At 38.5% G+C, this 25942-nt stretch overlaps 1 protein-coding gene across 11 annotated transcripts in view; it reads left to right on the top strand.

The window, feature by feature from the left end:
- The window catches only part of NRG3 (neuregulin 3), a 1047703-nt gene that overhangs the window by 856468 nt on the left and 165293 nt on the right, over positions 1-25942 (top strand). The gene's annotated exons all lie outside the window — the stretch shown is intronic.

Below are 25942 nucleotides of genomic sequence, written 5' to 3'. Positions count from 1 at the left end.
CATTTTCACTTTTCCTCTCTGTTTATGTTCACTTTTTCCTGCTTACAGAAACCTTAACCTGCAGTACACACACACACACACACACACACACAAACACATTGTTACAGTGTCATTGGACATGTCTATGCTAAGGCAGTATTAGGGATATGGCAGATTAGTCACTAAGCCAGGAGACATCTGTTTCAGTATCTCATTGTGAGTCTCTGCCTTTCTTCTTCCTGGGCTTATAACTACTTAAAAACTAGAACTGTGAGAAGTATGCAGTGACACACCCTCCCCACCCCACCACTTTCTGTCCTCCTCAGGTCCAGGCATTAATCAGAATAAGACAGGTTATATTTTAGTGACTAATGACCCCACTACCTCTGTGGCATTAAAAAAAAATCATTTCTCATTTATGTTAATGTCTGTGCTGGGTGCTGTGGCGTGTTTCATGACTGCTTTCATTCTGAGACCCAGGCAGATGGGACTTTTCCTTGGTCAAGGGAACATGGAGAAACTGGTCACTGGCTGGTAAAGCTTCTTCCACAAGGAGTCCTATCACTTTTGCCCACAGTGCATTGGCTTGTGCAAGTCAAAGGTAGAGTTTAACATTAATAACACAGAAAAGTAGATTTTTCTCTCAGGAGAGTTAAGGAGTAATTTACTCTAGTCATAATACAGTATACAGTTTCTCTCTTTCTTTTGCTGACAATGGCTTAATTCTCAGCTACTGCTTTTTGCTTCAGTTCCCCAAGCTGTCTGCAGTATGGCTTCAGCTGTGAATATCACATTGTGTTTCTATTGTGCATATTTGTGTTTTCTTGATTTTAGCCCAGCTGTCTTTTTGATTTTCTGTTTTTTACTTTTTTGTCTCATTGTTGTATAGAAAGAACATAGGAAGAGTATCAGAAGATACCTCATATAAAAAATTCAATATGCCATCTTGCTCAAAGTGTAACCATCTTTTGTGTGGGGGGGGAATCAGATTCCACTATTAAATCCAAGATTAAATCCCTACTCTCTCCCACAAATCATCCTTTGGGATCCATGTTAGTTTCAAAACACAGAACTAATGTCTCCAGACCTGGAGGGACATGGGATCTCTGTATCTTTCAAAACTTTGGTGTTCACTGATCAGGTCGAATTTCCATGTAACCAAAATGCATTCCTTGCCCTGAAACATTATCTCATTAGTAAGTATAAATTGGTGCTTATTCAGCTGAGCCATGCAATTTTTGGTTTAATAAAAGCCTAATCTTGCTCATTTGTTTACTCTGTTTACTCCCTAAAGGCTAAGGCTTTGTGACTGAATACAATGCTTAATAAACAGAAGAAAGAATATTAATTGTAGGCACTGCCATATTCCTAAGAGCTGAATTTGGCTACAGACCAAATGGGCTCATGTGTAGAACCACTGCCCTCAAGCTTAGGCTTCCAACTGTCACAAAATGGATCTTGGGCTCAAACAAACACATTTACAGAATGACACCCAGTTTTACCAGAGTGGATCAGCTCAGCTAGCATCAGTCTGCACTATAACTCTCTTCCCCTGTCAACCTTTACATCCCTGCATACTTTCTTCCTCTAATGCATCCATCTAACATGGAGAATAGTGACTACTCATGCAAATGTGTCTTTGGTGCTGGACAAAAGGAAACTAATTTTATTTCTTTTTCCACCAAAATCTCACATTTCTCTAGGCAAACTGCCATGGAGGCAGACATTAATTTCTTTTCCATGGCTGGCACTGCAAAAGAGGGATAAATTTCTTGTGCAAAAATGCAGGAAATAAAAGTCCTCCAATCAAAGCAAAGACCTTTCTGTAGGCGAGTCCTGTCTGGAGTAATTAGCTCCCCATTACTGGAGATCTTCAAACAAACGTTTGATGATAATTTGGTATCATAAGGGAGGAAGTATTTGTGTGTGTGTGTGTGTGTGAGAACTAATCCCTTTATAAAAAGCTTTTTAAAAATTATGTTGGATTTTATTCTTTTGCACTGTAGTCTTTATTCAGCACTTGCCTTTTTATTTCACATCTCTTAGTTCTTGCTCATAGTTAAAACATATCTATATTACCTTCTCCTTAACTCTAAAAGAAGTTCCTTCTTTCCCTCAATTCCATTTCTCTCTGAAGTCTCATAGCTATCTTTTCCTTTACCAAAGAATTCATGTTTACATATATATACTCTTAAAAGCAGGATACATAATATGACCCATTGATGTCTGATGGTGTCCCCCACAACTATGATGAAACTTCTAAGACAGACACATGAGACAAATGGGGTTACATAGGTACTTCCATGTTCATGTGAGGTCATGGGATATGTTGTATCCCCCTGAATTATCAGTTGTACTAAGTCAGACATTGAAAACATTATGCTGTTAATAAAGCAAACACAAATTACAGAGATCACTGTAGAATCTTTATAAACTTCAGATTAAAATAAAATCCCCAAAGTCCCACAGTAACCCCATATTGCCAGACTCCTACTGGAAACCTGTTGGGTCCACCGTAGAGCAGCAGCCTAGGCATTTAGTGGGCTAGGGCTCTGCAGTGAGATTTGAAAATGCTGGACCAGTCAGGGCCCCATGTACTCTCAGAACTAATCAAATGAAGCTTCCCTTCAGGGCAAAGACCCACGCTGTTGAGAAACTATTAGGAGAAAACCAAATTTATCAGAATAGCTACAATAGAGGCCAAGGAAAGAAAACATTTTGTTTTGTTTTGTTTTTAAATAAGGAAAAGGAACAGATGCAGCATTACAGTAAATGTGAGGTCATATTTTTCGTTGTTGTTATTACTTTGCAAAAATGACAGGAGAGGGAGCTCTAGAGCCATAAAGCTGGAAAAACTGTTCTGACCCACCCGCCTTCCTAAAACTAAAGGGAGGCTCCAAGAAGGAGCAGGAGCAGGAGGAGGAGGAGGAGGAGGAGGAGGGAGAGAATGAGAAATGGCTCATGGTCAATTTCCATACAAAACTATTATAAGGTATTACTAAGAAGAGAAAATAAACACAGAATGGTTCAGGCAATAAAACAGTGCCCGAAAGACACATTCAAAACAAAAATATTTTTAAGTAGCTACAATAAATAAAGAAGCTATGAAAGAACCAGCATCTACCATAATTAGGAAAACTCCAAATAGAGGTGATTAGAAAAATTAAGCTCTTTTTAAAGAGAAAAAAAAATACTCAAAGAAAAGACACATTTGTATCAGTCTTTATTTTTGTTCTGTTGCATGTAGCACTGTTGATTTTCTGGAACCCTCTCTTTCTCTGGCCACAGAGTAGGTCATAGTCCTAATCCTCCCCCAGCTACTTCTTCCTATTTAGCTTCAGGGGCTTCTCTCTGTCACTGCCCCGGAAAAGGGATATTCCCTAGGCTGGTCTCTTGGCCATTCTTTTAGTTCACTCTACTCAATGGCTACAGTGACTTACAAAGTGAGAACACGCCAGATGTGCCTGCATTCCTAATGCGCCCCTGTGTTCATGACCTGATCCGCGTATGACCAGCAGGTGCTTTTTCCAGTGTCTCACTGGCATCTAAGGTGGACCAGGTCCAAAGTCACCTGCTTAGTGCTGAAATCTATGCCTTCTCCAAAGTTCTATAGCTTGGAAAAGGGTGTTGCTTTTCTCTCACTCTCTTAGATTCAACCCTCCAAAAGCATCCATCTCTGCTCTCTTCCTCACTGAACCACTTGATCTAATGTCCCTGTCTGCTCATTTCCACTTCCAAAGTATTTCTCAACTTCGTTCCCTCTTTTCCTATTTAACGACTACTGTTCTAGCTCCTTCTGCATCTCTGAAGTGGACTCTTGCAATGACGTATTTGCCTTCTCTGACTTCATTGCATCTCAGCTGCAAATGATGGTGTAGAGCCCAGCCACACTATGTTTAGGGGGTTCCGTTTACCTACAAAATAGTGTGAGCATTACCATTCACTGTTGTGCTTCTGTCCTGGCTCTGCCTTCTTTGAAAGCAGTTGGTCTTCAACTCGTTTTTGTTCTCAGCAGTATGGAAAGAATCAAAAATTTTCAATGTTACAAGTCAGTAGAAACTAATCATTTAGATAATAATTAGATAGATAAATAATCGATTAGACAATAATAATTAAAATAAAGTCTTTTTTATGACAGTGGCTAGCATCACTTGTAGCAACACCAACAAACTCAGATTTATTAGCAACTCTAAACACAAATTTGAAGAGTTTTCAGTACATCTCCAGCCCACCACGTGAAAACAGAGTCACTGGCCAACAGAGATGTGGCCAAGTTTGTAATGTGGCCTGTGAGCTCTTTTATAATCTGGTACCAACTTCATTTTTAGTCGCATTTCTCATCCCTGTCCCCTCAAGACTGAAGGACTTGCTGGACTGAGATCAGCTAGAAGACAGAGAACAGGTAACAAAGACACTAGACAAGTAACTGGGGGGTCCCCAAAGACTTGGGGATAATTGGAGGTCAGTCATCAATCTGATTGTGGAATCAAGCAATAGAGAAGATGGCCATGCAGAAAACATAACGTTGGGCAATCTGCTGGTCATTGTTTGAGGACTTACTGTATGTCACAGAAGATGTTAATGCTAATAACAGGGTTAATCAACATCAGCGTTCTAACAAAAGATGTTGGGACTTGGTTATGGAGGTTGTACTTCTTTAGTAGGGTTCCATTGCCTAGAAAGTATGGGAGGTAAGGAGATGTTCGCTTAATGTAATAACCAGAGTGCCATGGAGGAGACAACAGTTTGAGAAATTTAAGCCAAGGACAGTGCTAGTTGAAGATTCTTGCACCAGACAGTGATGACTGATTGTCTCTAGGTTTCCTTCTATTCCCAGAAGCCAAATGGGATATTGTAGCAGGCAGTGTCTTTATGCAGGACTGTGAGCTGAGGGGAAAGAGGAACACAGGCTGTTTCCACTGGCTGCCTCAAGATTTTTCCTTAGAGTACAAGTATGTCTATTCTCTAGTAACAGCTGAACTACTAGAAAAGTGGTTTCTATGAGTTCCTCTTACTTTATCGTTTGTCATAGTCCTGGCTCAGTGCAGGTGCTGACATCTAGGACGGAGGTGCTAAGCCTTGTGCACACTTCTCAGTCCCAAAGAGAAGGTTTGAAATGGGTTTCTTATATCCGTGTTAGGATTTAACTCTTGATTTCAATGGCTTCCTTAAGATGCTTTCCTTTGACTCTCTTTGCCTCCCTTTTGACGCTTGAGCAGTTTTCTAACTTTCTAGCCCTTGGATATGATTCCCCTATCCTTGTCACCCCCCCAAAACTAAATATTTGTTACTGACAACTAAAAATCTATATTCACCAGTTCTTTGAACACCAAGTTAATACTACTAAGATATGTCTAGTAGTACTCTGGGTTTCTGTATCTTTACTTCCCATAGAATGGGGAAGGGAATCTTCCATTTGGTCAGGATTTTTTTTTTTTAATTTTTGGTTTTAACCAAAAAGTAAAGTAAATTTTTGGTTTTAACCAAAAAGCAAAGTAAAAGAGTAAGCCCTAGATAAATTATTATCAACCTAATTATTTTTGTCTATAGGCCAGAAAAAGAAGTATACTTATCACTGCCATTGACTTGGCTTAATTTTTAAGCATCCCAATAATGAGTACCATTCATTCGTTCAACAGTTTTTGATTTTCGAGTTTGGAAAATTCACTGTGCCCTATTTTGTGGGGAAGGAGAAAGTGAATGTTGCATGTTGAATCCATTGATTTTATTTAGTAAGTACTCAGTGTTAGCAGTCTTGCCGTTGATGATCAAGAAATGATGAATGTGGCATAAATATTATTAACAATCTATTTTCTCTATCAAAATATTTTGAAATTCTAGGTAAGCAACCAGACTATAAAAAACCAAGTAAGGTGCATCAAAACTATGAGAAAACTATCAGATAATCCAAAGGTCTGAAATGCCAGCCAAAGAGATTTTTAAATGTGACAGGGAGTCATCCAACTGGAGTTTTTAATTGACTTCAACGTACCGTGAAGCACAGAGTCCAGATCCCTACGTGGGCTTGATGTGGGCCTGGATATGATGTGGGCCACTGTTGAAAGGGAACCCGGGCATAGTTAGACTGCAAGGGCTGTTTCCTGGGCATGATGCTTAACTGAGGTGAAAAAACTGGGGGAAGGTGGATGGAGGGAAAGACTTCACGGAGTCATGTTGAAAGGGCGAGAGCAATTATACTAGGTCAATGGCCGTTTTGTTTGCAGGAAGAACAGTGGAATAAAAGTGGAATAAATGCAACTAGGGTGTTTCAGAGCACTGATCCCCAGGATATTAGGTGTGTGCTGGAACATTCCTGATACGCAGAAACTAGTGTGCTTGAACAGGGAAGATGTTCCTCAACGATGCAGCCGCTGTTTCATATATCGTTAAACCATGGAAGTGGGCCAGTCCAAGCACCCTGTTTCATTTTGGGAATTTGGAGAAATTTATCTGTGATCTTGGGATCTGTATGCCATAGGAATGAGAGTACAGCACAGAAGATACCTATGAAAAACTTAGAGTTGCAGCGGTGACTCTATCAGCTTCCCAACACACTGGCAAGATAGTGTTCAGAAACTATCTTTACTTTTTCTTTCCACCTTCAAAAAGTGAGCTGACATATTCCAGATGGCATGCAGGCCATTAGTGCACTGCCAGGCCCTCCAACAATGAATCACAGGCATCAAGCTATGGCATAGAAGAGAGGGTTAATCATTGTGTCACTGGTATCCGCAGAGTTCATAATTTTAGATTTTGGGCAAATGGAAAATTGTAATCTTCGGCTGTCTTTTGCCAGGTCACTGAGTCCAATATGACAGAGAGAGCAGGTAAGAAGCCTGTTTACCTGAGGCAAACATGGCTTTATCTTTTAAGACTGTTTGAAGAATGCACAGAATTTCTAGGGAGAGCAATATTCTGGAGGACAGATATGCTCACATGTTCCTGTGACATTTGTTTTCTCCATATAACATTCATGGGATGTGATGATAAGTTCAGATTATCTGTTCCAATAGACAAATTCAATTTAACACTCAACATGATTCATTGCTAAACCATGCTTTGATTTCTCTGGGTTCCTTTAAATTACCAAAGTATCTTATATGTGAGCTGCACTGACCAATTTTCATCTTGGGAAGATAAGGAAAACATCTTTATCAAAAATTAGGAAAATGTCAACATTAAATATAGACTTAATTTACTATCAGACTGCATGCTAGAAATAACAATGACCTGGGTAAAAAGAATGGTAAAATCCATTAGAGGTTACTTGTACTTACTGTGACTTTTTTAAAAAATCAGTTTTACTCTCATACCTCATCGATATCACGTATATTTAAAGAATGTCTCATTAGGCATTGGGAGTAAGAATGGAGATTCCCAGAAGAGAAGTCTTGGTGTGTTGACTCACCAACAGTGCCTCAAATGAGTAGCATCTCACATACATGTAAATGTCTGAAAGTCAGGGGAGTATATGCAGCAACAACAACAACAAAAAAATGGATGCACAGAAGGATACACAAAGTATCTCATACTTTGTAAGTCAGCCTGGGGCTACTCTGCATGATCTAACGTCAGTGAGAACAGATGTGCAGTTCAAGGTGATCAAATTGGTAAACTCAGGTTTAATGGACTAAAATTAAATACTAGAGATTATGACAACAGCTCAGAATCTGGTAAATCCTTGTCAATTTATGGTGTTTACTCAGATACATTCATTTCAGCATAGAAACATGTATCTTTTAAATCCTGACTATGTGAAAACACTAGGGTTAATATAGAAGAGGCAGATCATCTATGAAACAGTACTACCCACCAGACTCTTCCTTATAACAGTCTTCTGGGATAGCATAAATGCTTATTTGGTGGGGGAGGAAATCACAACCTAGAGATTATTAAAGAACTTGTCTAGCCTGTGCAACTCAGCAGGGGACCGACACCCCTATCTTTCCTCAATATCATTCTACTCTCCAGGAAATGTACCTATTCTGGGTGCGTGTAGACATAGCCATCAATTTTGTTGTAGTACGACTGGGGAATAAAAGAACTTGATGTGCGGGTGTGGAGGTTGGTTTGGAAGTATATTTCGGAAAGGCTTAGTTAACTATCTTTGTAAATTCGTGTAAATAATCTCTGTACTTATTTGTGTCAGACTCTACATGACAGAATAGGGAGGGAAATCCAGTTACCCATCCATCTCCTGACAAATCAATGAAGACAACTACATCGACAAAAATATGCTTATTTCATCTTCGCTGAAGGGCACATTTTACCAAACATTATTCAGTAATTTCACTTGTAAATCTTAGAAATCTTGTCATTTATAATTATGCACTTTAAATCATTTTCACTTTCTTTTCTTTTCTCTTTCCTTTTTTTCTTTTGTTTTGTTTTGTTTTCTTTTCTTTCTCTCTCTCTACCCCATCCTTCCCTCTCTTTGCCCCTTCCTTCTTCCTTCCTTCCTCCTTCTTCCATCCCTCACTCCCTCTCTTATTCTTTTTCTTTCTCTTTCTCCCCTCCCTCCATCCCTCCCTTTCATCCTCCCTCCCTCTCTCCCTCTCTGGTTCTCTTTCTGTCTCTCTCCTTTTCTTTGAAAGTTTATGAGAGAAGTAAGAATCTTTTTGATGCTCTTTGACAAGATTGAAGATGAATAAATGATGACCTTTGGAGTTACTTAGGTGTTGATGAAGGCGTGTGGGCTTTGTTCAGGCATAAATATTTATTAGTTGTGTAACCTTGTGCAAATCATTTAAACCATCTACTCCTCCATTTCCTTAACTATAAAACAGAGTCAATAATATATTCTCACAGAGTCATGGTGAAAATTAAATGAGATACTGGCTATAAAAGCATTTACCTCAGGGGTGGCTCAGTCGTTGAGCTACCATCTCCTGATTTCGGATCAGGTCATGATCTCAGGGTCATGAGATAGAGTCCCACATAGGGCTTCTCATTCAGTGGGGAGTCTGCTTAAGATTCTCTCTTTTTTGCTTCCTCCCCTTCTGCCCCCCTCCACATGCTCATTCTCTCTCTCTCCTTCTCTTTCTCTAATAAATAAGGTTTTTTTTTTTTAAGCATTTTCCTCAGTATTTTGAACATAGTAAGTGCACAGTAAATGCTAGCTACAAAATGACATCACTATTATTGCTGTAATCGCACCTGGGAAAATCATTTCTTTACTCCAAGCCTCAGATTCCTCTCTTTTAAAGTGAGGTTTAAATGAGAAAGCAGATGTGAAGTATTCATCACAAACCACAGCCTTGATAAATGTGAACGACCTTCTTAATCCACTTTGATCCAGACACCTTCTATTGCCAAGTAACTGCCCTTTGCTGGACTGGGGACTGCGGACAGTCAAAGCTGACCTTGTTTCCAAGAGCCCTGACACATTAGTATGGTCTGTTAGTTTTCTGGGAAGTACACAGTGTCAAATTTACCTTCCCTGACTGCCCCCCACCCAAACACATCACATATAGGATATGAGGTTATCAGTTTGCTTCCTGCTTCAGGAAACATGCTGCCTTTTCGGGCTTAGAGTACCCAAGTATACTGAAGTCAGTCATACAACTTTCCATCGGCTTGTCTTAGAACTCCTTGTTTTGATCTAGTCAGTGCTCTGCAAAATGTAACATGCACACCAATCCCCTGATGATCTTGTGAAAATGAAGCTTCCGTTCCAGGAGGTCTGGGTCAAGGCCAGAGGTTTTGCATTTTGCAGGTCCCAGGTGGTGACAGGGCCACAAGATCACCCATTGAGCAGACAATCTCAGAGTCCTTACACATGTTGGGTGGGTAATTAATGAGCTTGCACCCTATTTAGGTGATCGCTTTGACTGACAGAGATTAGTAGACATTTCTTTCATGTCCTATATTCTCTACTCTGAGCTCTGTGTTCTCTTTTTTCAACACTTCTTCCTTAAATGTGAAGACAAAGTAAAAACACTTCCTGTGCCTCCTTTTCTGGGAACGCTCCCTGGTTCACCCCCCTCCCAAAACACCACAGTCTTTTATCCAGTGTGCTGCACTGGCAGGAGGCATGGACCTAGGTTTAATGATTATCCTTTTCTGTTGTAATTTTTTCTCTATTTTATATTCTTGTTGCTACTAGAACATCATGAGGGATTCCATATTCAGTTCTTGGCATCTCGTGCTGTCTTGGCAGACACTAGATGCTCAAAAAAAAAACCGAGCAAGCTGAGGGAATACAGTAGAACGATCAGCGTCAGTCGGAGGCAGATGGACTTTGGTTCAAATTCCCACTCCTCCAAAATCAATATAAAGTTAAACAAATAGCTTAGCCTTCCTTTACGTATAAAAATTAAAATATTTCACCTGACCCTATAAGGCTGCTGTGGGAATTATAAAAGATAATATCTGTGTGGCATTTAGCCCCTGTACCTGAGGGAGAGCCAATAAATGTTAATGGGGCGGTTTATTCTTACCACGAACATTATTGGATTGTTTGAGAATTTCCTCCAATAACATAAACAAGTATGAGAATGCAGTTCTTCCCCTTCTATTTGAGAGTGAATGAATTCATGTTATACTGATTTTATTATGTTCTTATAGCAAACAATTTTGTTATTGGGACTCTCAAATCTTCATAGAATAAGGGCTATCTAGAGAAATTTAAAACGAACTGTAAAAATGTATATTATCATTCATTTCACATATCAGGCCCTTGAAAGTTGTTTTTGAACTAAGTCATAAGAAAACCTCCTTTGAGCAATACTTCTTAAATTCAAACAACTTTATGACTGAGAGGGTTAGCTATTGCCAAGGTCAACCATTTACTAACATACTTAATTTGCAAACTGGGATATCTAGATCACTGTGTCTGGTGTTCCTTTTCACTGCTGTTTTAATACCCCAAACCCCTCTGATCCAGCTGGCCAAGAACTTTCCTGAGATGTTCCCTCCCTCCTGGTGCCTCACTCTTTACAGCAGAGATAAATGGATTAAGAATATGAAATAATTGAAGCACATCAAGAGGAAAAGACAGTCACTTTCCATAGAGTTGCCTGCATTGATTGCAATTTGAATGCATGATGACTTCTTTCCCAGGAGTGTGAAAAAGAAATCGTTCATAAAATACCCAGGAAGTCTCTCAAGGAAACTAATTAATGGCATTATTATCTTAAGCACAGCAAAGATTATTGAAAAGTTTCCTGTTACTCAAAATACTTTACAAAACAAATTATGATTACCTTGGATACTGCGCTTTAATGAATCTTCCATTGATTTCCTGTATGTTTACAGAGAGGTTTTGGGCTTTATTTTCAATGATTTACACACCATTTGAAGAAGAGGGCTTCATTGGTACTGGAAAGAGAAAGTCATTTTCTGCTATTACATCTCATAAAGCAAGAACCAAGAACTTGAAGTGAAAGGGAAAAAAATAGAGTCCCATGTCTGTGTCCTGCCACACCAGTAGCATTTCTCTAGATATAAACTAGAAATTAATTCACTGAATTGAAGAGTGATGTGCATATCCAGAGGTGCTAAGCTATGCCACAGTTTTTACCAAAGTGGTTACACCACTGACATTTCAGTTGCTTTGTATCCTAAACAACAGGTGGTGTTTTCTATTTTTCAATACTGCCAAGTTTACATACATAAATGTATCTTGTCTGGGACATAATTTATATTCCCTTCACCATATTTTCTTTTGTGTTATGGCTATCTGGGCCCCCACCCCTTCTTTAGTGCTTCTCAAATCTTTTGCCCAGTTTTCTCTGTGGTTTCCAGCCTTTTCCATATTGATCAATAGTACTTTATATTTTCAAAATATTTATGTGTGTATGGATGGTGTGTGTGTATGTTGGGAATAACTTCCCAATCTAGGATTTGTACTTTCAGTTGGTTTATAATGCTTTCTGGTGAATGGAAGTTAATTCTGGATTTTAATGTAAATTTTACCTTATGTTTAGTTTTTTTTTTTCCTTTAGTTCGTTCTTTTTGTGTCTCATCTAAGAAATCCATCCCTACTATGAATTTCTGAAAATATACTCCTACATTGCCTCCTGTGTGTTTGCTTTTCACATTTAGATCTTTATTTACTACCTTGAGTTGAATTTTGTTGTACCAGTATATCAGACAGATTCAGTTAGGAGACAAACCTCACCAGTCTTTTTTTATTTATTTTTTTAGGTAATTTAATAGAAAGAACTGTTAACAGTGGTAAAGGACAGAATACATGTAATTATGTAACTAGAAAGACAAAAACACATAAACAAAAAAAGAACCTTGAATTATCACAGAGGTGGCCCCTGCAGGGAGCAGCTACCATATGTAAATTTCATTGTAGGTCTCAGGGAAACAGGGAGAGATTGACATCATTGACAGATAGCAGCTTCCAGAAGGGAGCCAGGTGTTAAGGAGCGGGTGCAGCTCAGTTGGTTCTGAAGTCTCTGAGCTCAGCCGATGGGCCCTGGTGCTGCAACCATGTTTCTGAGAGTGCTGCAAGTATTGAAAAAACTACAGACTGTATTTAACTGCTGCTATAGGCAGAAGCTGCCTCCGGCTGTTGACACAGGAACAGAAAGTGGACTGGAAGCCAACACGAAGCCATAATTTGGAGGAGCTGCTACAGCCCCCAAACCTCAATCCCTGTTTCCCCAGTTTAGTGAGACCGTCATGCCCTGCTTGGGATTCCTCCAGCCACTATCTGGAAAACATTTCCAGACCAAAAGCGGGGGCAATCAGAGGGCTCACATATTCGATTCCCCTCATTATTCAGCTGTCAGTGATCACAGTTCTACACTGCTGGGTTCCCGATGTCTGCAAAGAGTTGTTTCCCGGTTGTATACAGCGGGGAGTGTGGATCAGTCCCAGTTAATCTAACACAGCTGGAAGCAAAGATGCTTATGTCTTTGTTTCTGTTCGTTTTCCATTCCTCTGGTAGCTTATAAGTTTTACATTATTTTTGTCTTTTAGTGGGTGCAATTTCCTGACATATATTTGTTATATATTTTAAATTTTACCTTATTTTTAAGAGAAATGGAATGTTAATAGTTTGCTAGTGAGGTTTTGGTGGTTACAGACTCTTTAGTTTGTCCAGATGTGTCTCCATTTGCCTCATTCTTAAAAGATAATTTCATTATCTATCTATAAAATTCTAACCAGGCATCTCCTTTCTTTAATGCAATAAAGTTATCCTACTTTTTCCTGACATTGTTATTAGTCTGCTATTCCTTTGTAGGTAAACAGCCTTTTAACCTTATTTTCATCTTTTTTTTTTTTTTAATTGTCGAAGTTCTGGAGTTTCACTGTAATAAATCTTACATGCATATCTTTATTCTCTATTCGGAATTCTCTGCATCTTAAACCTGTGCTTACTACATCCTTTCTGGAATTTCTCATCCATTATGTCTTCAAATATTGTGTCTATTTTATTCCCTGTCTTTTCTCTTTTGGACACTTTGAATGAATTTTAGATCCCCTTGGTCTTCCCCATCTCTTAATTATTTTTTCACTTTGCCCACATTATTTGATCTCTGTTATATTCTGGGAAAGTCTATTATTCATTTCCAGTTTATCATGCATCTCCTTAGCTATTTATAATCTGATATTAATTCTACTCAATTTTTACCTTGATTTTCTTTAATTCAAGCCATTATTTTTTTTTTCCAAATCTAGGAGGTCGCATTTTACCATGCCATGTTACAGACAAGTACTTTCTAGCTTGACATTTTTCTTTTTCTTAAAACGTAGTAAGCTGCATTGAAAATCATATCTGATATAGGAAGAATTTTGTTTTTCACTTTTTGTTCTTGTTCTTGGAGACTTATCTTCTTAGTACTTCATTGTTTTATATTTTGTGTGGGTGATTTTCCTTGAAAAGTACTGGTATGAATTTTTTTGAAGCCCTGGGAAAAAAATGCTTTTCTTCTGCATTTGCCTTTCTCAATGCCTGGGAGTGCTAAATACCTAGAAATTCATAAATCCGTGTCTTGAGAGTCCTTAGACCACTCAGATGTATTTGAACTGTAGACATACAAGGAAAGGAGTTGAAGTTATGGATTTTCCAGAGCTTTTATTTTCTCCTTTGCTCGTCAGCACCTCTACAGTTTTTCTTATTATTTCCTGAGGGTGGGCAATGATAATTTTGTTGCCAGCTTAAACTTTATCTCAAATTTCTAGCAATTTGGAATGAACTTTCTTGTGGGGAGATTGCATTTAGAGTCCTAAACTTGGGTGGACATGGGCCATCCAGGCCAAAGTTCAATTTTGCTGTGACTGGTGAAATTCATTATGGCAAAAGTGGCTTTGGTGTTCTGTTTACCATTTTATATAACCTCCTTTATTCGATACTGGCCTGATAAATACTTTTTATCATTTCTGTTCTTCAGTGCTTCTAAAAATATTTTTACTATATCTTAATTAATACTAATAATTTACCCTAGTATTATCAATGAAAGAGTTGGTCCAAATTATATAGCTCACAATAATCCCCAAAACGGAGGTTCCCAAAATCAATTTTCATGTGATATGGCATCTCTTTTAAGAGCTACACCATTGTTTTTTTGACAGATAAGTTATTTTTTATTGACATTTCTTGCTATAGATAGTTTTCAACAAATAGCTATTTTCATGACTAGAGATAAAGATTGCCAGGGAGATAATTTTGATAAATTTCCTTTGAAATGGTATATTTTTCAGGATGCTATGCATCTTACTATGCAAATAAATTTCTTTCCAATGAGATTATGAATATTGTTTTCTTTTTCTCCTTAAACTTTGGCTTTAAAAGATTGCTCCTGTGTTATATAAAAATTCAAATTAGTGTTTAAATTAACTCCGTAAATCAGATGAACATATAAGTACAAGTAGTAAGAATACGATAACAAATTTAGATCATTCAGATCTGTTTTCCTACAGAAGAAGGCTCATCTCTCCTCAAAAGGTTAGCCATTCAGTGTCAGGCATGAGGTCAATGGCAATTTTCAGTTTTTTGAGAACCTGTGTTCACCAAGATAATCCAATGGTTGGAGGAAATGGTTAGAGTCACTGAGAAAGGTCAGAGTTTTGGTTAGAGGAAATGGTTAGAGTCACTGAAGAAGGTCGGAATTTTGGTTAGAGGAAATGGTTAGAATCACTGAGGAGGGTCCGAGTTTTAGCCCCTAAGTACCCATTATATCCTGTAGTTGTTAACAGCATTCTGTTTAAACACTCTGTCTTCCATAGATTGAGAGAGATGGCATTAGTGATGATGTCAATGGTGAATATAATAGCACTTAAATAAGCCCAGATAATGGAGTACCTACATGACGGGTTTTGTGACGAGGTAGTATACACTACATGCTGGAGTCTAAATTAAATTCCGACTGGTGAGTCCTTGAAGAACAAAACAGACCAGATCCTTGCCTTAATGCTATTACTTCCATTCCACTGGGGAAAAGACAATAAACTAATAGGTGATACATAAAATGTACCTAGATTCATTAGCACTATGGATAAAATGACAAGAACCCGCAAGAGGATAACAAAGTGGGGTCCCCACGAAGACACATATGTGATGAAATATAGGCTGAGAGGCAAGCCTGAGAAAGACCAGCAAGATGGAGAACTCAGGGGGTGGGAGAACTTCTTTCTATACCTGCTGTGGAAAAGAGATGAGCCTGTCCTAGGAGTGGCCTGAAGGGAAATGTTTTTGGAGGATAATGAGCGAGAAGCAAATTGGCTTGAAGGAGAGTTTTTAATTGCTGGGTCACACAGGTTTTTCAGACCCTACTAGGAAATCCCTTGGAAGGTGCAGAGGTATCCAGAGGACAGAAGCAAACACACTGATAAAAAGCTAATATATTAGAGCATGAGAAAGTTGGTGTGGTCTTGAACAGGGGTAATCTCCATGGAGATGCATTGGATGAGTTCATGACTTGAGCTCATTGCTTAAGCTCCTTGGGCCTCATGGCCTCCCTCTAAAATTACAGACATTGCTCTGTGATCTCTAAATTCTCTTTCAGACTAAAGACTCTGAATTCAGTGAACTGTATGCCAGTGGGTACAGGCCTGCTCCAAGGACTTCTGAGTTTGGAACAAATGTTTTAATATGTTGCTGCTATTGCTAAAGGTTCTCAAATTTATCATGGAATATCCAGTGAGAGTAAGGGGAAAAGCTAGTTCCAAAAGAGATTTTTTTTTTCTGTAATCTAATTATTAATAACTTCTTCAGTGATTCTTAAAAACATTTAAAAGAGATACAACTTTTGTCTATTCTTTTGCTAGAGAACTGTTTGTTTTGTTTTACAAGAAACTGATTGGGTCCTGTTATGTCCTTCAAAAGGCTGATGGCATCTCAGGAAAACATCATATGTGGCCTTCAAGCAGTCATGAGACCCAAGAAGATTGAGACCTTTGTGAGGGCTCATTGCCACTTCTTTCATAGACATGACTTACAAGTATTTCCAACTATGGTGATGACAGTCACCATATTATGAATTATGCCAGGTTGTCTGAATATTTGAACAAAACACCATTATTTTTTATTTATTTTATTTGCCTTGGGTTATGTAATTGAATTGTTATTTAGTTTTTCCTATTTTTATAAAAATATATACTAGAGACCAAACATCGTGTGCTTAGTCCCACATTACACATTAGCAGAGGATGGATGAAGTAGTGGACAGCAAACCAGGCTTCTCCTGAGGGGCCCACAATTACTATAAGAAATGCAGCTAAAGGAGGTCCCACTTGAATTCAAATCTGATGATTAATTAAGATTCTGCATAGCCCTTCTTCCTAGAGAAGGCATTAATTTTAAGGTGTTGCTGCTTCACATTCCTGGGCAGGCTTTTGGAGTTGTCATATGCCACTGATACATAAAACCAGAGTAGCTAAACAGGAGGAGTAAGGAGAATAATTATGGAATGGCATCTAGAAATCTAGGGACAAATGATGTCACTGGCAGACTGTTGGGGATCCTGGAGCCAAGGCACAAAACTGGACAAGTTTCATGCTCTTCCTTGTTAATCCTAAGTGTGTCTGATAAAGTCTGTTGTAGAAAGATTTAATGCATCTGGTAGAAAACTTCTAAGGCGCTATTTACTTATAACCTTTTCAATTCCTTCTTGGCATACATCGTCATCCTTTTATTTATGAAAGATTTCTATTCCTTTTCTACATACACTTGAAAGACTCAGTGTCCCATTTTACTTCAACCCTTCCCTGCTCTAATTTGATGGAATTACAGCCTTCCAGAGCATTGTTTGCTGCCAGGGTCCTAATTAGTTGTCGGACAAAAATGTCACAGGAGGAAGTCACCATCTCAAAATGTGTTTTTTTTTTTAGCCTCCTGTTTTTACAAATGTTTGCAATACCTTACCAACAGTTTTTTTTTCCCCGTCTGTAATCATGTTCAGCTTACAAATGAGATGTCTGTGAAAGCACATGGAAAGAGAAATGTTATCAAAACAAGATGACATCTAATTTTTTGACTTATTTAGGTGGCATCTTGACCTATTTATTTTCATTACGCTTGATATGTAATAATTGCATTTTCAATAACATCAGTTTGAACAAATAAAGTTTCAAGCCCTCAGTAAAGGAAACTGACAGTTATTTGTGCCTGGAGATTTACTAACATCATCTTAAGACCTCACACGGGAGGAGCAAAGTATTGTTAGCCGCATCTACCTAACTAAGGCTCAGAGGCCACCACACGTTCAAGTGGCCTGATTATATGCAGCTAGGATTTGAAAATAAATGTGTGGGGGGCACCTGGGTGGCTCACTGGGTTAAGCCTCTGCCTTCAGCTCGGGTCATGATCTCAGGGTCCTGAGATGGAGCCCCACATGGGGGGGGGGCTCTTGTGGGGCTCTCTTGTCTCTCTTGTGGGCTCTTGTGGGGCTCTCTTGTGGGGCTCTCTTGTCTCTCTTGTGGGGCTCTCTTGTCTCTCTTTTGGGCTCTCTTGTCTTTCTTGTGGGCTCTCTTGTCTCTCTCTGCCTCTCTGCCTACTTGTGATCTCTCTCTCTCTCTCTCTCTGTCAAATCAATAAATAAAATATTAATAAATAAATTAATAAGTCTGTGGGACTACACTAGTTTTTCTGCCCTTGGAACTTAGAAGTCTGGTCTAAGGCTAGCAATCTTCAGTATTGCCTGGGATCTTAATAGAGAGACAGACTCTCTAGAGTGCCACCCCAGACTAATCTACATCCGAATCCTTATTTTAACAAGATCCCCTGATGAATCCTAGGCATATTAAAGACTGAGGCATACTGATTTATACACCATGCCTCCAGTACAAGGTGGGTTTCTTTTCTTATTTCCTCTCTCTTCCCTTATATGATAGCAAAGATAGTCATGGGGTGTACTTTAAACAAATTCATTTTTATTTCTCCATGAAACACATCTAATTTTTTACAGGAATACTCTGGGATCTCATAGCACTAGTCAAATTCTTTTTCTTTCTTTGCTTAAATCATCTCTCGTAGACCATTCCATTTCTTCTTCATCTCCTAACAGCCATTACAAGTGTCTTGAACAATCGGAGTCCTTTCATTATAAGGTGGCAATACAGCTGGTGTTTCTTTGTTTGTATTGTGAAGGAAGAACATTTGTGGGTGACTTTATAGATCCTGCATGTATTTCCAATTCTTTTTCATGTACCTCCAGTATTTCTTTTATACATACCCTTTGAGCATGACCATGTGTATATATGTAGTGGGGGAAAAAAAGCACAATATCAACTGGTTATTTTGAATAAATATATTAGAGTATCTCTTTTCATTTTGGTGGTTCCTAGTTTGTAAAACACACTTTCTATTTATACCACTTAAACTTTAAAACAAAGTTAGCTTTGAATGCTACAAGACTACTTTGAGATCATTTTATTGACTATCCCAATCAATAAATATCCAGATATATATAAATCCAGTAAGAAAACTAATTCATTTCACTTTGCCATTATGAATTATTTATTATTTCTGATGGTCTACATGGCACTATATAATTAAATATATGTGTGTATGTCTGTGCATATAGACACATATATTTCTGTTTGTTTCAATTTTATGATGTTCTTAGGATGATATAGATGTGTGTCTCCTTTCATAGATGAATGTGTGTGTGTGTGTGTGTATATATATATATATATATGGGGGTTTTTTAGATAGGCTTAGAATAAGAAAATATTCAAAATTGAACTACTTTTCTTCTTGTAGAATTACTTCATTAGTTTTTCTGCAGCAAAACCTTAGTGAATAATAAAATTACACATGATTCAATTTTAAAAATTTAATCCTTGGGGCACCTGGGCGGCTCAGTCAGTTAAGTGCCTGACATTGGCTCAGGTCATGATCGCAGGGTCCTGGGATCAAGTCCCACATCTGGCTCCTTGCAGGGAACCTGCTTGTGTGCGTGCATGGTCTCTCCTTTTCTCTCTCTCTCTCTGACAAATAAATAAATAAAATCTTAAAAAAAAAAAAGATAAAAAAAATTAACACAATTTAGAGTGCTAAGATTATCTCAAAAATTGATTTCATCTGTTCAATAGATACTTGCTGATTGTTTACTTTCTTTTAATGTGTTTCCAGTCTTATGATTCAATGAGGAAAAAAATAAGGATCCTGCCATCATGTGGTTGACAACACTATAGTGAGACAGACATGTAAACACTAAACTACGACATAGGGAGTAAGTGTTACAATGATTTCTGCTTCACAGTATAGATGTGATTTTGTTTGAGATTTGAGGGATAATGGCAGATAAATGGGCTTAGTTGCAAAGGCAAATAGATGGGGAATGATGTTATATGGCTGAAACAGTAATGAGAACAGGCAGTGGTAGGAGATGAAGCAGGACAAGCTGGTTGAGGGTCAGTTCAAGATAATATACAGCATGCAAAGGAGGGAACAAACCACGATAAGACATCAAAGAACTCTCTAACTTTAATACTCATATTTTTCAGTACTCACCATGTGCTGAGCATTGTGCTAGTGATTGTCTATAGAGTCTGAAAATTTCTTTTTCAATTTTATATGTGAAGGGACATAATGGTGAGTCTCATAGTGCGTTATACAAAGTAGAATACCTGAGATGTGAATCCAAGATTTGCTGTTCCTAACATTTCCCCCCCTTATTTGTTTTTTAAGATTTGTCATTTATTTATTTGAAAGAGAGGGAGCACACGAGCAGGGGGCAAAGCAGAGAGAGAGCGACAAGTAGACTCCCCACAGAGCAGAGCCCAACACAGAACTCAATCCCAGGGTTCCAGGATCATGACCTGAGCTAAAAGCAGAAGCCCAATGACTGAGTCACCCAGTTACCCCCCACACCTTTAATATATGCAATATATCATTTATTCAAAGGATAAAGTTTTGTATATATAAAATATGGCAAAAACAATAGTGTGTTCTCACCTACTCAGTTTAGCAAATTAGAACATCAGTAACACTATCGAGGTCACCTTTGTATCCCTCTGAAATCTAAACACCTTCCAGGGATAAGTAATATTCTTAAATTTGTGCCTGTCCCCATAATACATGGTTTATTTATTTAATTTTGTTTTATTTTATTGAGCTAAGAACACCGAACCTGAGATGTACCTTCTTAACATATTTTTAAGTGCACAATACAGTATTGGGGGTTATAGATGCTATGTTGCATGGTCTTGATCTCTAGAATTTACTCTTGCATAATGGAAACTTGATGCCTGTTGACTAGCACCTCCATTTCAGAAACTTACTTATGTAGTAGAATACTGAATATGTATTTTGGTGACTTTTAAAATTCAATCCTATCTTTATGGGATTTTTCTCTGTTGATGAATGTAGCTATAGAGAATTTGCTTTCCCAATCCATGTATGTTTTAACCTTCTAATGGCTGTTGGGTGTTTCTAAATGAATCACTTTTACTGTCAGTGCTGTTATAAAATTTTTATCTATGTCTCCACATGCACTTGTGTAAAAAGTCTTCTAGAGTATTGACTACATCCAGGATGTTACTTCTGGGTTATCGAAGTGTTCATATTTAATTTTAAAAGATAATACTGAGTAGTTTTTCAAATTGGTTTCACTGATTTACACTCCCATCCCTACCATCTGCTTTCTATGACCTTGTCAATAAGTACTTCTTTAAAAAAAATTTGGGCTAATCTCATGGGCTCTAAATGGCATTTCAAGAATCCAATTACTAGGCATTTTTTTTTTCTATAACACATTGACTTTCATATTTCTTCCATGAAAAGCCCAGCTGTGGGGCGCCTGGGTGGCTCAGTGGATTAGGCCTCTGCCTTCGACTCAGGTCATGGTCTCAGGGTCCTGGGATCGAGCCCCGCATCGGGCTCTCTGCTCAGCAGGGAGCCTGCTTCCTCCTTTCTCTCTGCCTGCCTCTCTGCCTGCTTGTGATCTCTCTCTGTCAAATAAATAAAATAAATAAAATCTTAAAAAAAAAAAAAAAGAAAAAGAAAAGCCCAGCTGAGCTTTTGCAAGTTTTTCTTATTGATTTGTAGGTGGTCTTTTTATATTCTGGATGCTAATTCCTTTATCAATTATGTGTATTGCAAATTATTTTCCCAGTTTATGGCATATTTTACTGATTGTTTTTCATAGACAGAAGTTTGTGATTGTACTGTAGTTATAGTTGTCAGACTCTCTGTTCTTTGTGTATTTTGTGTCTTGTTTAAGGAAAGTAACTTCAGCTTGAGTTAATGGATATGTTCTGTCTGCTCTATTTTCTTTGAAAAGTTTAAAAGACTTGCTTTTTAGATTTAAGTATCAAATCCATTTGGTATTGACTTTAGTGAATGAGTGTGTGTTGGGATTCCAATGTTGTTTTTCTCTGTGTGGATATTTTTGAAAGATTTTAGGCAGAGATGTTGCATGAGCACATTTTTGCTTGAGGATGGACTTGGTTAATATAGGATTAAAGACAAATCAGTAAAGAAGCTACTGCCGTAGTTCCAGCAAAAGATATTGAGTGCCTTTATTAGGAGGATGGACGGTGAGATATAAAGATATTTTGGAGCCACAAACAACAGAATTGGCTATCTGATTTTAATGAGCATAAATAACATTTGGATCTTTAGGGTTTTTTTTTTTAATGAGTTTCTAAAATTAAATGCTCCACTGTCCCATAATGGAGTGGCGTCCTTGAGCATCCTCTGTTTGTACTGCTCTTCCTTTAGACATTTTCACTTCCTTCAAGTCTGCTGATACTCCCTTTTATAAATGTTGATTCCTTTAAGTACCCTTTATAAGTATCCTTGCAGTTTCATTCTCCTGAGCATAGATGCATACGAAGACCTGGCCATCTCTAGTTCCTTGTGATTTATTACCGTCTTTGCATGATTATTTTTATAGTATCTGTATATTTTCACTAGATTATCAGCTTTGTGAGGGGAGAGGTTTCATTTCTTTGTTTACTGCCGTGTGGCCAGAACCTATGCCAGTGTCTCTTAAATCGTAATAGTCATTGAGTAAACAAATGGGCAGAAAGTAATTGCAGTTGACCTTTGAACAAGTAGGGAGTTAAGGGTGTCAGCATCCATGCCATCAGAAATCACCTATCACTTTTGATTCCTCAAAAACTTAGTAACTAATTGCCTACTAGTGACAGAAGCCTTATGGGTAAGATAAACAGTTGAATAACACACATTTTTTTATGTCATTTGTATTATATACTATATTCTGACAATAAAGTAAACTAGAGAAAAGAAAATATTACCAAGGAAATAGGAAGAGAAAATATATTTATAGTACTGTACATATATTTATTGAAGAGTCTGTTTATGGATTGGTTGCTGGTGGCCACAGGGGTGGCGGTGACAGGCCTGGCCCCGGGAGAGCCATGCTCTGTAGCTCGTGGCTTTGGCTCACCAACAGCAGCCTCTGGATGGGCTTCGGGTGGAAACAGATGCAGTACAGCTGCCCCATCTGTCTGGAGGTGCACCATCTGCCCGAGGCCAAGGGCAGCTGTAGCCCCATGTGAGTGAATGGGGCTTCTGGGAGGCCATGGGCCACGCTGTGGGGAGTAGTCTGACCAAGCCCAGGAAGAGCCCAGGGCCTCCAGCCACCACGGCCCAGCCCTGGAGCCTGGTGGGGAGGATATGGAGGTCAGGGGCACACGGCTCCTAATAGCACATCCATTCCGTCTCAATGGGGACCTTCCTACCTGCCAGCCGTGGGAGTGACACTTGACTACCCTGTTGTCACACAGGGCATCTGCAGCTGTGCCTGGTCCCAGCATCCCTGGGGGATGTTGACTGCCTGGGCAGTCCTCCCAGCGTACTCAGAAGGCAGAAGGCATGACCTGTGTACCAGTAGCTTTTGATTTGGTCCCATGGAGACTGGGGTAGGCAGTTGTAAATAAACGCCTTGTGGTTTTTGCTATCAACTCTTCAAAGGAAAAAAATTCTGCCTGCAAGTGGACCAGGGCAGTTCAAACCCATGTTGTTCAAGATCAACTGTATATATATATATACCCCTGAAATGTATTATCTTTTCAAGAGAGGCTTGCATAGACTAATGTTTTTGGAATCCTGACAAGTTTTTGCTTTTCCTACAATGGCAGAATTCTGAGGCGGTGGCAGAAGGAACCATTGGGCTTAGAGCCATCTTCCTATCAGATGTCACCGTAGTACTTATATAAAACAATTTAAGAATGAAAATGACAAGTAAAAGGAACTACTGTGCATACCCCAGTCTGGCCTGCACATAGCCGGGTAAGCCCATCCATCATCTTTATTTCACACTGACAGTAAAAGCAGTGGCCTCTGAATTAACTGAACTTTTAGAGATAAAACAAAATAAAACCATGAAAATTAATTGGCTTGCATCTCAGCATCTGCCTAGATTGAGGTAAGCCATTTCTGGGCATTCCCCTCCTTCCTGCTGTAGGGCTGAATTAACAGGCAGTCCCCCACTGGGCTGGCTTTGGCATGTTCACAGTTCGATTGCCTTGTCTGTCTTCATCCATGCTTTGGAGGAGAAAACCATGGCAGATGATTCAAGAGGCATGGAAAACAACTTCTGGGCTAGAGCTCACCTTGTCTTTGGTCCCATTAGAGTTTGACAAGCGTGTTTCCCCCAATCCACACCTTAGACACAGAAAACTTAAAAACTGTCACCTAGCTTAGGGGTTGGCATCTATTCTGACATCACAGCTGGCTTAGAAGACCCCCAACAACGGAGTGCATGGCTACTCTAGACCAGGCTTTTCTCAGATATGTAAGGCGAATATGCATTACCTGGCAATTTTGTCATTTTTGATTCAGTAGGGCTGGGTGGGGGTCTAAGATTTTGCAATTATAACAAGCTCCCAGTTGGTGTTGATATCCCTGGGACCTGTACACTTTGAAAAGCATAGACTTCTGGTCAAAATAGTATATATTATCAAACCAAATTTAAAGATGAGGTTTATTTTTTTCTTTTTTCTTTTTTTAGAGAAATTATTAGAACAAACTAGATGGTGAAGATGCTGGCATTCAGAATAAACTCTACTTTGAAATATGTATTTTATATGAAATAAAATAAAATATTAAGATGAGATATTTTTCTATTACTCCTAGATTAAATGAAACATCACTGAGAATGCTTAAAGCTGTAGTAAAATGTGGGCAAAATAAAAATAAGACCCCTATTGTACATGGAAAAAAGCAGAACCTACATTGCTAAAAATCAAATCAGAGAACCAAAAGATGAATTGAAAGGCACACTCAGGATGCAGAAGAGTTGTTTCAGAAGATAAAGTGAACATAAGAGTATGTGAATGACACCAAACTCAGGTCATGGAAATTCTGTGCAAGCCCACCCAGGAAGAGGTGAATGATTAAAATCAGTAATTACATAACAAAAGAAAATCTTCCAAACATAAAGACTTTAAAGGACAAGAAGGCTCACTGTATGCAGGTAAAATTACTAAGTAGAAAATAATATACAGGCATTCCCCAATAACTTTTTAAACCTCAGTGCAAATATAAGTAGCTTAATGCTGCTAACCATAAAAAGAGTCCCATTCTCAGTGAAGAGAAAACAGACTAGACTTGAATTTCTCCTCTGCAACAGTCAAAACCAGAAAGCAATAAAGAAACATCTATGAAACCATCAGAAAATTCCAATGTAAACCAAGATTTTACATCTTGACATGTTGTCCTCAAATATAATGCAGTAGACACTTTTAGTCCAGCAAAGACTCCAGAAATTTATCTGTAAGCACCAGTCACTCAAACCTGTGTTCTTACACTAAGGGCAGACTACAGAATGAACTCCTAGATCTGAAATGCATAAGTTGTTTCATGGGTTAGTCAATTTACAGAGGTAAATAAATAAGAACACAATGTACATTAGTTATACCCCCTTTATAACCTTCAGCACATTGCATTACAGTTTTATAGTTGCTTCCTTTGAGACCTTTCCTCCATAGAATGATAATCTTGAGAGCAAAGACATTTATTTGTATTATCTCTTCTATGCTCTGACGGTATTTGTCAATTACATCTGTTGTCTCTTGTGGCATAGTCTCCTTTAAATCCTTTCTCTTGCCTCCTAGATCTGATCACATTGAGAACTTTTGTGATGGGAATCAGAGAAATCACTAACAAATCCTATTTAGAGATTCTGTATTTCAGCAATCTTTTCCAAACCGAAGTTCAATTTTTACAGCAGCTTTGGACAGTGGGGCTCAGAGCTGTATCAGAAACAGGACACGAAATATACATGCACACAGGCTGTGATGGATGAACAGAGCTTTCGAGGGAGTTGGGAACCAGCAGCTGGCCCAGGGAGGGACTTCCCCCATCCCAGGTCTGCCACCTAGAAGAAGAAACTGGTACTCTGTGCCAGTGACATGGTTTACTCCTAGGAATGCTTTTCTTTTCATGGCAAATCATTGTTCACTATCCTCTATACAGTCTTATCAGCATCTCCTTTGATATAATTTATAGTGTAATTCAGTTGTATTGATGAAAGCATTTCATTCCAAGCACTCATAGCCAAGAGGTTTTCAATTATATCGATATGTAGCTTTA

This window comes from Lontra canadensis, unplaced genomic scaffold (genome assembly GCF_010015895.1).
Source record: "Lontra canadensis isolate GAN:19392208 unplaced genomic scaffold, GSC_riverotter_1.0 scaffold3, whole genome shotgun sequence".
Classification (NCBI taxonomy): Eukaryota; Metazoa; Chordata; class Mammalia; order Carnivora; family Mustelidae; genus Lontra; species Lontra canadensis.
This window is presented reverse-complemented; position numbering and strand designations above follow the sequence as displayed.